This window comes from Thamnophis elegans, chromosome 5 (genome assembly GCF_009769535.1).
Source record: "Thamnophis elegans isolate rThaEle1 chromosome 5, rThaEle1.pri, whole genome shotgun sequence".
NCBI classification, from domain to species: Eukaryota; Metazoa; Chordata; class Lepidosauria; order Squamata; family Colubridae; genus Thamnophis; species Thamnophis elegans.
In genome coordinates, this window is record NC_045545.1 from 46955441 (window position 1) to 46968721 (window position 13281).

A 13281-nucleotide genomic window follows, 5' to 3' on the forward strand; every position below is an offset into this window, starting at 1 on the left:
GTGGCACTGAAAATAGTGTCTTATGACCGTTTTTCACACTTATGACCATTGCAGCATCCCCATGGTCACAGGATCAAAATTCATGTGCTTGATGACTTGTTCATATTTATAACAGTTGCTATGCCCCGGGATCATGTGATCACTTTTTGCAACCTTTTGACAAGCAAAGTCAATGTGGAAACCAGATTCACTTAACAACTGTGTGACTAACTTAACAAATGCAGTTATTCACTTAACAACCATAGCAAGAAAAGTTGTAAAATGAAGCAAATTCACTTAACAAACGTTTCACTTAACAATGTAAATTTTGGGCTCAATTGTGGTTGTAACTCGAGGACTACCTGTATAAGCAAGCCATGTTCAAACTGGCCTGATTTTGCAGCCTATTCCCTTCCTATTTGCTATGCTATCTAAAGGATTCCAACAATCTGGAAGTCCTACTAACAGATGTTCTGAAAGGCTTGAGAGAGGCATTGTAGGGATGTTATACCTCAGTATATAATTGCTATTTTACCCCTCTAATTTGAAAAAGTCAACTTGGTTGTACAAGATTATGAAACTCACCAAGAAGCACTTGGGAAGAACCAGAGGCTAGCTCCCAGTTATTGCTGTAACAGATGAGAGTACATTTTAGTGGGTCTGTGAGCCCTTTGGTGATCAGCTCAGGGGGTTTACCAGGGTCTTTGTCCTGGTTTGTTCTTAATGCTTTTATCAGGATTGTTGCCAATAGGAAACCTTTTGGGCCTCGAATGTGACTGTAGAAGCAGCAGCTTTATTCAAGTTTGTGTTGAATTGGTCTGCTTGGTGAGCATGGGAGGGCATATTCAGCTCATCCTCCTTTCAACCTCCCAGTATCCTTGACTTGGGTGCAGGGAATTCAAGCTTGGGAAAGGAGTTGCAATAATTGGGTGTTGTTTTAGGCAGCTTGTCATCTCATGAACTGCTGGAATTTTCTTTTGCTTTTGTTATTTTAATGGGACGGGGGAAGATTTGTGTTTTGCTTTGGATCAAAAAGTGAAGGAATAAAGTACTCCTTATAGGCTTACAGACTGTCTGGCCAGGAAAGCAAGCTCTGGTTGACTGTCATTTCTCTACGAAACTCACAGTTATCAAATAAACACGTCTATTGCTGGTGATGTGAAACAGGAGCAACGGTGCTAAGCTTTGTTGTCACTGTACAATCTGGCGGGTTTGAATAATAGGAAGACTGATTAGCACAGCAGCATCTTAACAGCATTTGTGTCACATAACAACGTAAGGTAACACGAAACAATGGCACCAAAGGACAGCAGTGATTGTTCCTATCCCAGATTGAAGGTTTTATTGCAGTGATTCCAAAATAATTACTATGTGAGATGAAATATGAATTCCAGTGATCAGAAGAACTGGGGTTTTCTTTTTCTCTGACAGCACTTTCAGTCATTTCCTAAATGAAATAATTTTTTACTGTATTAGGGTTGCATTTATCTTGATTCATATACAAATGATTTACAGATTTGTGAGGAAGAGCAAGAAGGTTTTTAGTCCGGTTTAGGGCTGATTGGGCTGTCTGTTTTGCAGTGTCGTGAATCTGATATAAAAGATGACTGATTCGGTGGCTTGCTTGTGACTTGCTTTGCACTGATAATAAACAGTGCAATAAAATTGTTGCAGTGCCCTGTGTGTTTTTTCTGACAAGATAGCATTGCACACAAAGTTAAAGCTAAATGGAATGAAAAGTAGATGCTTACTGTTAGGTTTGGGTTTAAAGCTGTGAAATTTCTAGTCAGATTGCATTCTTCTCTAGAATAATCTGCCAATATAGCAATAGCAATAGCACTTAGACTTATATACCGCTTCATGGTCCTTTTACAGCCCTCTCTAAGAGGTTTACAGAGTCAGCACATTGCCCCCAACAATCTGGGTCCTCATTTTACCTACCTCGGAAGGGTGGAAGGCTGAGTCAACCTTGTAAATATGGGGAAATATATGAAAAATCTGGGAGAATAAGGGAGAAAACTTGAATGGTTGATTTTCTACTCCTTGCTTACTAGTTTCTCAGTCATTACGGTAGAATCATATTTTTTTAGGAGTACTAAAAGAAATATTATATTGCTCTTTGCTGACAGGCTTACTACATGCTTGAATGTGCTACTTAGTACACGATTTTCAAAAGGTTGAGGCCTTTTGTTTGCTTATACAGAGATACAGCACAGAACCAATATTCTCTTGTGAGTGCTGATTGATAGAGATGCAACATTACTCGCCTTTGGGATGCCTGGAGTTTTGTGAAGAACAGCCAAAATCAACAGTTTAATTTTTGTCAGTCTCACAGCCAATTACTACACTAGCAAGACAAAGATACGGCGCTTTCACCCTGATGTTGCCAGGAAAGGTTTCTGCCTATTCCGGATCAGATAATCTTTGCAAGAAACTCAGCAGCTGCCCACTTTTATGAAGTACAAGATTGGAGAGGGATCAAAACCCAGCTACTGCATCTTAGTAGCTTTGAAGAAGCAGCCTAATAAGTTTCAGATGGAAGAAACAACATTATTATCTCTTCCCACTTTCTATGAAAGCTTATGCAACAATAAATTGGCTTTTCTTTAACTTGTCACATAACTTCTTCTTTCTTTTTTATTCGATATAGTCCTCCTTCCCTGGGGAATTGAATTAGCTTTCATTTACACTGATTGAAATCCATATTTGTTTCCGAATTGAAAACCAGAACACTAGTTTGCTCCATCTTCTCTCTCTTTTTTTAAAAAAAATGTTTTTGTGTGTCTTAAAATCTCACACTATTCAGGATAACAAATTATCAAATAATTTATGGGAATAAACCTCACACACAGAGGGCAGGTATTTATCATTGCATGACTTATCAAATTCATCACTTTTCTCTTACCCTAGTATTTGTCTATGCTTTTTATTATTTGTCTTTTTAAGCACAACTATTTCAGCTGGTATACACTGTCGTGGTCTTGCACAATAGAACTTCCACCATTTGTACTTCTAGATTCTGCAAAGTTACCATTGTTTTTCACTCATGTTGTTACTGGAAGCTTCTCTGTGCTCATGTACCACAGCATCTTGACGTCACAGCTTAGCTAATATGACTGTTTCCTGTTTTGGAGAAAATTTAGGCTTGAACTTGTCTATCCATAGTTAGCAGTTGGACAACAAGCTGAATACATGGCATTCAGGTCACGTAGTCACTGTTTCCAGCACTAGCCAAATTTGGCTGATGTTGAGGAAAGCTAAGCCGGATTTGACCTGTTTAATGTTTGTATGGGAGACCACCAGGGAATATAGGATACTCTAGAAAGTAAACAAAAACAAAACAAAGATCTTGGAGGAAGGCTGAGGCCAATCACTTCAGCACTGTTACTAAGAAAACAACACGGACATGCCTTCCATGCAGACACCAGGAGTTGAACTCAACCTGAGGGAATCTTTATTTAGCAAGATGTAAATCATTTCTTTTAAATCATGGAAACTATGTCTAAATTTGCATCTATAGAAATAAAGGACCATGCTCTAACTGTATGAAATCCTATATCCTTGTCTTTGTGGGGGCAAGAAAACTGTTGGTGAGTCATTTCCTTCTGTTCATTTGTTGGAACTTGGATTAAGTGCTCTCCTCCCCCATGTTCAGAAGTTGCTGAATACTTAGAGCAGGAGAGAACAACAAAGGAATAGTGTCCCTCCCTGACTCTCTGTCTCACAGACACATACACACCCGGCTGGTAAGTTTCCTGGAGGTGTGTGACTAGCCATTGCAGATTAGCCTGGGCCAGATTTGTGCAATGAACGTTTGTGTTGCTGCAAAGAGTCTCCCCCTTTGGGGTCTTTTTGTGCAGGGGGGGGGGGCAAAAATCCTGACTTGGGGCCTGCTTCAGTCTCCTGGTGCGGGGATTTGGGTGAAGGCTGGAGGGAAGCTCCTCTGGTGGCAAAGAGCCAGAGGGCCTTGTTCCAGTGGGACTGCATCATGGCCTGAAACTGGCTGACTATTTCAGCCCGCTGAACTCCAGACGCCAGTATGTGGCATTGCACTCCCCCAGATCTTCCCTCTGCTTGGAAAACCTATGCTCATAGTACTCAGTGATATGCTTCTACTGAGCCTCCTTCTTGGTCAGATGAACTGAGCCAGCTGTTTTGCCAACTCTTTCTTGTGGTGGCTGCTTAGCTCCAACAACTGATTTCTGTTGGGGCCTTAAGGAGCCTGGGCGAGGAGGGGCTGGGAGGGGAGGGGTGAGTAGAGGCTGGTGAGGTGCCCCTTGACGTGAGTGACATCGAGTTGGCCATGCCCACCCAGTCACATGACCACCTAGCCACGTCTACCCAGCTAGTCATTAGGCAGATCATATCAGTGGTCCACGGGATTTAAAATTATGAATTTAGTGGTCCCCAAGGTCCGAAAGGTTGGTGATCCCTGCTCTAAATTACTTGTTTGGTTGGGTTTTTCTATTTGCAGAGATGGAAGCAAAAATAAATCAGAGAGTCTCCTAGGAGAATGTTGCTGACCAGACTTCTTCATACAATGTAACAATCACTGCTAGAAGATGTGTGATGGTCCTTAGGCTTTGATGGCTTCTAAAAAGATTAGAGATGTGCTTGGAGAAAAAGAACATCAGTGGCTGTTCTCTATCATCATTACATTAATGATAATTAAATTGCAGTGGCAGTGTCCCTCCATGCAATAGAGATTAAACCCAAACAAGGAGACTTAAATCTTTTATTTGCCTGCTACTAACCACAGAAACATCTACCATAATTCATGTAGTTGCCTTCATCTTGTCCCCAACCCATCGGAAATGAGGCTTAAGTTGCCCTTAGTTATCCTAGTACTTAATACTTAAAATAGTATTGCCCCTTATATCTACATTATTCAAGAGCAGCCTCACGTTTTATAAAATCTATTAGGCTATGGACTCTGTCATGTGTTCCATTTGGTGTGGTAAAATATACTCCAGTAAGGATTTACCAAAGACATGTTCTCAAGATGCACACACACAAACTATCTTGTTAGCAGACCATATTGAGGCAGTCCAAGGTTGGCTTTAATTGTTCCAGGATGAATGTTTTCCTTCTTCGTATGAAACCAGACTTCCCATGGAGACAAGACAGGAATATGGAGAAGGAGCCTTGGGAGATCAGCAATTCATTGGCCTGGCAAGTCTGCTTTGGGACATACCCTCTGTCTAGTTGCTGTGTTCTGCACTTCCATTGCCATAAAAGACACTGGGCAGTTCTTTGTACAATCCATTTCTTCCCTTTGGGTGTGTGCATAAGATATGGGCCATTGAGCTCAAGGGAAGAGAAGCTAGGAAATTGCCTCTTAAGATGACACACACTTATCCCAAACTTATCACACTTTCACTCCCAAGCTGCCCTGCTGCCAACATCCATTTAGGACAGCTGTTAGCCACATTGCCTAATCCTTCTGAACATGGACTCAGCAGTTTTTATGGAAGACAATTGGGCACCTTGAGAGGAGGCCATTCTGCACCAATGCTACAAGGAAAAGCAATCCCATGATATGATATCCCAGTGATGGCTAACTTTTTGGTCATCGCATGCCGAAAGCCTGCCCCTGCCCCCATAATGCAATATGTGCATGACACCCTTGTGTGCCCCTCCCTCTATGCATGTGGACCCCCTGCTCCCGCCACCCCCACGCATACATGTGTAATCCCCCATGCCCCATTTTGGGCCTAGGATGCGTCCCTGCAGCCTCCTGTTACCAAAAACGGGCCACGGGGGGGGGGGGGGGTGGCGTGCTGCCCCTGCTCCCCATGCCCCCTGTGCATGCACATGTGACCCCCCCAGGCATGCATGAGTGTCTCCCACATGCGTCCCACCTGCCGTGCATGCATGGCAAAGGCCCTAAAATAAGCTGGCCAGCAGGAGGCACGCGTGCATGCATGGTGGAGCTGAGCTGGGGCGATGACTCGCGTGCCCACAGAGAGGGCTCTGCGTGCCACCTGTGGCACGCGTGCCATGATTTTGCCATCACAGTGATATCCCACTTCCGCTGCAGGCTTGCTGCTAGAACATTAAAAGTAGGGGAGACGTGCTAGACAACTCCTTCAGTAAAATTCTGGAAGATCTTTGAACATCTCTTTCTTTCCCCTTCCCCAAATTAATTTCCCCAAATTAGAGCATTGCAGCATTGCCAGCTCAAAGATGCTTGAAATGTGGGAAAGGCAGCCAGGAGAAGCAGCTATTAGCCAGCTCTACGGAGTTGTGGGAGAGGGGAATCAACTAAAAAGCCACTTCCTTTCCTCCATGGGAAGGGAAATCTCTTCAGTTGGCATGCCTCTACCGAAGAGGAAAGGAGAGAAGACACACTCCCCCTCTTTATCTCCTGTATTTGAGGAGGGAGAGGCAGAGGGACGTCTTATCTCCTTTGCTACTTTTGTTTGGGTAGCAGGAGAAGAGAAAAAAGAAAGGGAGAAGTGGCGAAGAAGGCTCTTTTCATTGGCAGGTTTCTGATCCTATAGAGCAGGGGTCTCCAAAGCTAGCTGGGGAATTCTGGGAGTTGAAGTCCACCAGGCTTAAAGTTGCCAAGGTTGGAGACTCCTGCTATAGAGGATGGAATCTGATTTATAGAAGTGAGAATGAGGATCAGCAATGAAGAGGCTAATGACAGCTCACTTGATGCTGATGGAGGTTTCTGTCTATTCAAGCATGGATGGATAGCCCTTCAGCTCAGCAATGGGGAACTCATTACTGTCCTCATTTTGACAAGGGTTCGGGCAGTACTTCCCAAACTTGTTCCTTCATTACCCAAACTCTACTTATTTCAGTATTTCAGTCTTATTTCAGTCCTTATTTAAAGCTCCTTGCGGTGATTCATGAGTTCAAGTTTCTTTACCCACTTCTAACCAATTTTAGATAATTTACCCAGCTTTGGGAAGAACTTGGTAAGGGGGATTCAAACGCATTTCCCAAGGCTGATACTGACAGGTTGGTGTCACTTTAAAAAAAAATTGTTCCGAGGGGAGCAGAGCAGAAACGTTTTAGCTGTAGCAACTCTCCCCTTGTTTTCTCATGTACCTCTGGATTCACACACCCCTCCACCGCCACCATTACCACCATAGTGTCATGTTTCAATAAAGTGTCAAGGGCCAGGAAGTCTCCTGCAAAGCCATGATGGGGGGAGGGAGGGGAAGCGGGGGAGGAATGATAGGGGTGGCTGCAACTTTCCAGTTCAGCCTTTCTCAATTTTGTGAGAGAGCCAGCTTGAAAGGGGGGGGGGGGAGGAAAAGAGGAAACGAGGTAAGCAAGCCCCACCCTTACTTTTTGGTAGCTCCCCTTTTGAGATTTATGAGATAGGTTAGGCTGGAAGATAATAATGATTGGATCAATCGCCCAGAATGATTGGAGGACTGAATGTATATTTAAATCTTTTATTTTCTCACTTGCATTCAAATACCCTACCAAATGCCCGCTATTTCAACAGACAAAAGCATGCAAGGGTCCACATATGTGGACATTGAACATATTGCATATCATCATATATGTATTAGTATGCTGAAGACACTGTCCTGCAGATGGAATGACATATGTTCTCTCCCACAGAAAAATCTCAGCTGATAATATATGCGCTCCAAAAGATTCTTTAAAAAGCTACTTTAAAGCAGTCAGCATGGATGTCTCTTGCAATAGCCTGGATAAACTATTGCCTCATTCAGGCACATTAATTCCCCCCCCCCTCCTTGTACATTTTTCTAAAAATATTTGTTCTGAGGCTGGTATTGCAGGATGCCAAGTTTTAACCCAAAAGAGGAGGGGGAAAGAGAAAGTATGCTGTAGTTTGCGCAAGAATCCTTTATGTTTTGGAAGTTTACAACAGGGAGTGTCTTGTGCACACTGAGTGAGGCAGGACAGCACTGCCCTCCACTGCTAAATGAAACCTAGGCCTAAGCAAATACGTCAGAGGATATAGGCAGCATGTTTACAGCTTGTTGGGGCCTCTGAGTTACACAATAGCTTGCATAGCCTCTTAGCACATTCTGTACCAGTTGTAAGCATTGGGTGCAGCTGCTCCAGATGACGATTTAAGTGCAACAACAGATAGGTCTAAACAATCTTCAATTATCATTCCTGCATGAAGGGTTCTTTGCAGTTTTAAACATGGTGCAACTGCCCCATCCCTAGCATTTTCGCTGCTGCCTGTGAAATGGGGACAGGATGTACTAACACTGAGGATTAATAGAACGAACTAAAATGACTCGAACTAAAATGACTCGCAGCAGCCTAAGATTGCATTCTTTCTCCCATTAAGACTGAAGTGAGCAAGGAGGACTTGCGGTATTTAATTTCCCCAAGGAGCGGGCTGCATTTATGACCAGATATGTTTTTAACCATAAAGCCTAAGCCTTCAGGAAAAAAAAACAACCTTGAGTGACAAGCTTGTTTCCTGCTTTCTGTATCCCAAATATTTACTGGCGATAACGTAAAGAGTACTTTCATGTGCTGGCTGCATGATGGCAATCAATATGGGAGATTTGTGTCATCACAGACCATATGTGCCTAATGAATGTTTCTTCTTCTGTGGTGCTGTAAATTGACTTTAGCCTTTTGTATCAACTGCATTCAGGGAGAAGCAAGCAGCCATTGTTACAAAACCACAGAACTGATAACGTGTACTTGTTTTTATATTTCTGGGCTTGTTATTTTAATGGTAACATTCCAAATGCTAAATAGATAACAAAAACATGCTTGTGTAGGAAGAAAAATGGCAGGCTAGCTCTGTAATGTTTCAGGGACTCCTTATCACAGCCTTGAATGTCTCCTGGGTAAATTCACAGCTTTTGTTCAGAACTGTACATACGATTGTCCTGTTCCTAGCTGTCCTTCTGCCCACACACACACACACACACACATTGCCAATTATAAACTTAGGTACAGAAAAATTCTAGATTCTGCTTTCATGTAGCTTTGTTGGTTTATGGTATTGAAAGAGGTTCCCCTTGTACAGGTTTTCTTTTTTTTCTTTTTAATCTATGGCAATGATTTTCAACTTCAGCAACTAGTAAGACGTCAACTCCTATACTGGAGGAGCTGAAATCCACACATTTTAAAATTGCCAAGTTGAAAAAAAATCATTAGGTATAGGTCCGTGATGGCAAACCGATGGCACATGTGCCAGAGGTGGCACGCAGAGCCCTCTGTGTGGGCATGCACGCCATCCACAGCTGCTCTTCTGGCTTCCAGTACATGTATGCGCACCGGCCAGCTGATCTTCGTATGTGCCGGAGCCCCGGAAATCCAAAGACCAGCTGGCCGATGTGCATACGTGCACCAACCACCTGGTCTTCGGGTTTCCCTTGCTCCAGTGTGCACAAAGAACAGCTGGCCAGCCTGCATGCATGCACCAGAAACCAGGAGACCAGGTGGCCAGCACACGCATGTGCACTGGCCAGCTGTTCTTTGAGTTTCCGGGGCTTTGGCGCACATACACACATTCTGGTTTGGGCACTTGGTGCCAAAAAGATTTGCCATCACTGGTATAGGTCATCCTTGACTTACAAGAGTTCATTTAGTGTCCATTCAAATTACAACAGCACTGAAAAAAGTGACTTTTGACCATTTTTCACCCTTATGACCTTTGCAGCATCCCCATGATCATATGATCAAAATTTAGATACTTGGCAACTGGTTCATAGTTAGGACCGTTGCTGTGTCCCAAGGTCATGTGATCCCCTTTTGCAACCTTTTGACAAGTAAAATCAACGGAGAAGCCAGATTCACTTAACAACCATGTTACTAAATTATCAACCGCAGTGATTCACTTAACAACTTTGGCAAAAGATGTCATAAAAGGGGACAAAGCTCACTTAACAAATGTCTCACTTAACAACAGAAATGTTGAGCTCGATTGTGGTCATAATTCGAGGGCTGCCTGTATGGTATATAGCTATATCTAATACCCTGCTTATCAGTGGTTCTGTACCAACAGTTAAATCTCTTTCCTAGCATTTCCCAAATGTAGATCTCGGGATATGTTATCTTACAAAGTCACAGGAGAAACAACTTCCATGGCCAATGATCAACAATGACCATGAGAGATTTGATATGGAGAAAAGTGGGTTCAAAATTGGATTGAAACCATTTAGGACTTCAGTGGTTTCTTTAACAGTAACCACATGGTAATCATTACACATGAGAAGATCAAATTATTTAACTCCACAAGTGTGTGGCCACTGAATGACTTCCTAGGGCCTTCTCTAATGATGTGCCTAGTGCAGGTGTAACATTGTTAGGGCTGCTTTTTTCAGATAGGGCCACAGTGCATGAACCAATGAAGTGGATAACTGTTGCCTTGGCACTGAAATCATTTACCTCTTAATAGATAACACTATTGATTCTTCACTGAAATTCTAAAATTCATCATGCATTTTTACTCATGAGCTTTTCCAGTCAATAATACTCTCTGTATTAACATTGAGTTTTTCTTTGTTCATCCAAAACCTGCTTCTAGACAGCTCTGAATGTTTTCTCTGCCTTCCTGAGACTTCTCTATGGAAATGAGAGGTATGAATTGTAATTATTTGCATACTAATAATTCTTCATCTCAATTCCTGGATGACTTTTAAAGATATGGAAGACAGAGTAGACCTGTTCCACCATAAAGCAGAATTTCTGGATCTTGCAGAAAGTCCTACTACTGTGCCCCCAAGTCTTGGAAAGGATGGTCCAGAAAGATCCTATTCTCAATAGTAAAATAAATAAATCCCAGAAAGTAAGAAAGAATACATTCTTCCATTTTAACATCTTATTTTCTTGGCAAGGTCAACCAGCCTTAACTCCCATTTCATTAACATGTCCAGAAATGGCAAGTTCAATACTGGAGAACAGTAATCCAAAATTTATTCAATCATGAATGATTGTCTTTTTGAGAAAGAAAAGGCCATATTCTCCTCCCAGGAAGTATTAATCATTAATATCTGAAGAATCCAAAGGAGGAAGGTAATATCTCTCAAACTTCCATGCTTACTTAATCAGCCCAAACAGAAAGTTGCCCATAATATCTCTAAGGTGTAAGATATTTTGGATGTATTCATACTGGATTCTGAAGCTAAAGAGGAAGCAATATGTATAATTTTATCTGTCATATTAATGGAGGTTTGTAATGTCAGACTTCTGACAATTCTAATCATTAGTTCTCTGATCTTGAAACAGACCTACAACTGTTTGCCCAAGTTCTGGTAAGCAACTTTGACTGGATATAAACAATAAATTGGTAATAAACTCTTTTTCTTATTTCTGTTACTAAGTAGCTCCTAGAAGAGCTTGCATTTATTTGGTTCACAGACTTTGGATTTTTGAATTCTGATTGATAACTACTTTTGGTTCTGCTACTTCAGATGAGTAGTATTCTAAAAATCCAACATAGTTTTTATCTTGTAGGCTAAATTGCTATTGAATTCTAAACTGTAGCAGATAATGACCTCCCATTTTCATTCATTTATGAAAACTGATTTTTGTACATTACAGATGTTTTCAGGAGTTCATGCTGATTGTTAAGAAAAATGTAGTTTATGCAAACAGCCTTTTTCATGTGGAAGTTGGAAGGAAACAAATACGTAGTATTGTGTATAGTCATTATATCAAATATATTTTAGTTTTTGATTGCAAGTCAGGATTTAATCTAAAAAAAAGAAACCAGTTATCAAAGCACTTTCAGACCAATCTTTTTATTACCTTTACACACAAGAAACACTAACACTTGCTCAATTTTTGTGATAAAGATGCATTTCAGGGAAATTAGCAACTGGGATTGTATCACTATATCTGATCTTCACAATACACATGCAGAAAACACTAGGCTCAGTTATGACATTCTTCTGTTCTATTTTGAAAAACTCCTGCTTCAAACCTTAACAATTAATTGCCAGTAGTATTAACAGTATTAGTAGAGATTAATCATTAGCCTGAGTTGGTATAAGGTACTCCCAAGACATTATACTAGGTGAGGAGAAGGCAAATTGGTGTTTGTGTCTCATTCTATATACTATTTGGATTGGCAGCTGAATCTTATCAGAGGGTTGCAAACATTCTCCATAGCAATGCTTAGTTGTTTGATGTCGCTTTCCTCTTTTGTGTGTGTGTATGTGTACCGACTAGACAACCTATGACCCATTGGCTCATCCTTCCAGATATATTTCCTTACCTAAACAAAGAATGCTAGTCAAAGCAGCTGCCTTGCTCTCTGCCTCCCTCCCTCCCCTCCCCCCCCCGCCCGCAGCCACATCATGTGTCTCTCACTTTCTCCATGCAAGCTTCCCAGGCTTCTCTGTTGACTTGTGGGAAGGTGTCTGGGAACATTGTAAATGAGGATCACGTGACCCCTGCAGCAGTGATGACCAGCAGCAGAGCAACAATGCTGAAATGGCAAGAACTTTCCAAAATTTTCATTCCTGTTGGAGTAATAGGTCCCACCATTCTGTAAGTTAGCCCATTTGAGGTACCTGAATAAAAAGAGCTTGCCCTGCTGTGATCCACCAATTCTCCAATCAAAGGTTACAGACACAAGAGTTTTAGTAATACATAGATACATACTTTTTATCCTCAAGCATTAGAGGAGTACAATTTACTGTGATAAGATAATGGATCATTGTTAATTCTGTCTATCTGTTTTTAATCTATAAAAGCAGAGACAAAAGCTAAACCATCCTTCCAATACTCTCCCCAGGCTATTCAGTAAGTTGGGGATAAGAGAGCATGCTGGGAGTACTGGACTGGAGCTTTTGCTCCAGGTCCCCTAACCATTTCATTTCTTTGCTTGTTCGTTTGTTTCATCGCAACTGTGTCTTCCATAGTTTCTGCCCTTCCATAAAATCAAGTAGAATGATGTGCATTTTAGGAAAGAGCCAAGTTTTTAGGACTCATTTGAAGAGCAATGGTGTGTGTGTGTGTGTGAATGAGAAGACATCATTCCAGGGGGCAGGTGCTACAAACAGATAAGGCCCATTTTCTAGTCCCATCTTCTGTTTGTTTGTTTATTCAACTATATAAATTTATTATGCATATTTCTATGCTACTGCGATTCAAAAGAGTCTCCTAGTGGCTTATGTCAACATGATGCAACCTGAAGTGTACCAACTGTGCCTGATCACAGAGGGTGAGTGGAAACTATGGAGACAGATTGTCCTTCAGATAATCAGGCCATATATTGAAGAGCTTTGTAGGAGATAACCAGCACTTTGTTCCTGGAAGGTTCTTGGTAAGCCGTGAGGCTCTTGGTAACCATGGCATGCCCATAACTGCCTGTGCTGCTGTATTCTGGACTGG

General features: G+C 41.8%; 1 protein-coding gene across 2 annotated transcripts in view; it reads left to right on the plus strand.

The window, feature by feature from the left end:
- LOC116509713 (LHFPL tetraspan subfamily member 5 protein) overlaps window positions 1-13281 on the plus strand; it is an 89075-nt gene that overhangs the window by 14149 nt on the left and 61645 nt on the right. The window contains exon 2 of one of the 2 annotated variants that reach the window (XR_004255525.1): window positions 2183-2589. The exons of the other annotated variant lie outside the window; for it this stretch is intronic. The gene's annotated coding sequence lies outside the window, so the exon portion shown is untranslated. Of the gene's footprint in view, window positions 1-2182; window positions 2590-13281 lie in introns of those variants that run through there. 2 annotated transcript variants of the gene reach the window in all.